Consider the following 1023-nt stretch of genomic DNA (forward strand, 5'->3'; position numbering starts at 1 on the left):
CTCCTGGGGAGCCCCCCCACTTGGGCGTGTCTGCCGGGCGCCCCCTGTCCTGGTGGTGGCTGGGCCTCCGCTTCTGCCCTCACAGCTGGACAGTGGTGTTAGCCCTGCCTGCAGCCAGCTCTGACCCTGCAGCACCCGGGGAGGGGCCGAGGCCCCCTGTGAGCCCGTGGGCCCAGGTCTCATCCGCCCCCTGGGCTCGGGGTGACCTTCCTGCCTCTTGGGAAGCCCTGGAGCAGCCCCGGCCATGGCCCGTGCAGGGGCGGGGGCCGGGGGCCCACTTGCCGTGGGCGCAGGGTCTCAGGCTTCACGCCTGTGGTCTGGAAGCCTCTGCGGGGCCGGGGCCGGACCGAAAGTGAACAGCCCTGAACCCGAGGGTAGCGGGGACCTGGCCGGGCTGCGCTCGTGCTGTGGCCGTCCCAGGGGGCCTCCTGGGGGGCATCTCCATGGGCTCCGCGCTGAGGGCGCCTGTGGTACAGCTCGCCCGTCTCCCTCCTGCCCCCTTCCGCGGGGACCCTTCCCTCTTGGCCTGTAGGGGCGTCTCTAGTGCAGGAGAGGGCAGAAACCCAGCGGAGCCCACGCGGAACGCTTTCCAGCTCGTTCCTAGACGTCGCCCTGCTGGCCGCGTGGCTGCTGCTGACCACCGTCTCTCTCGCCAGGCCGGGTGCTGCGCGGATGCCGTCGGGGGCTCCCCACCCCGACCGCGTGTAGACGGGTGCCACTGGCCCCGGCGTCCCCCGGTCCGTGAGTCGCACCAGCCCTCGTGTCCAGGGCCCACGGGTGGCCCCTGTGGCCCCACCGGCGGGAGCTCTCGGGACAAGTCAGGGCCGGCTGCCCAGCCCCGCGCCACGGGACGCGCCCTGTGGACGGGCCGTGTCGGCAGAGGGCGGCCCGGCCCGCGGGGAAGTCTCGCCCACCATGAGGACGCTCCTCGGCGCGCTCTGGGTGGCGCTGGCCTGCGGCTCCGTCCACGCCACCCTGTCAAAGTCGGACGCCAAGAAGGCCGCCTCCAGGACGCTGCCGGAG

The 1023-nt window shown here is 73.6% G+C and overlaps 1 protein-coding gene across 1 annotated transcript in view; it reads right to left on the minus strand.

The window, feature by feature from the left end:
* The window catches only part of TSPAN4 (tetraspanin 4), an 11023-nt gene that overhangs the window by 3260 nt on the left and 6740 nt on the right, over nucleotides 1-1023 (minus strand). The gene's annotated exons all lie outside the window — the stretch shown is intronic.

The sequence above is a fragment of the Condylura cristata genome, unplaced genomic scaffold (genome assembly GCF_000260355.1).
Source record: "Condylura cristata isolate star-nosed mole 26May11 unplaced genomic scaffold, ConCri1.0 scaffold00054, whole genome shotgun sequence".
Taxonomy (NCBI): domain Eukaryota; kingdom Metazoa; phylum Chordata; class Mammalia; order Eulipotyphla; family Talpidae; genus Condylura; species Condylura cristata.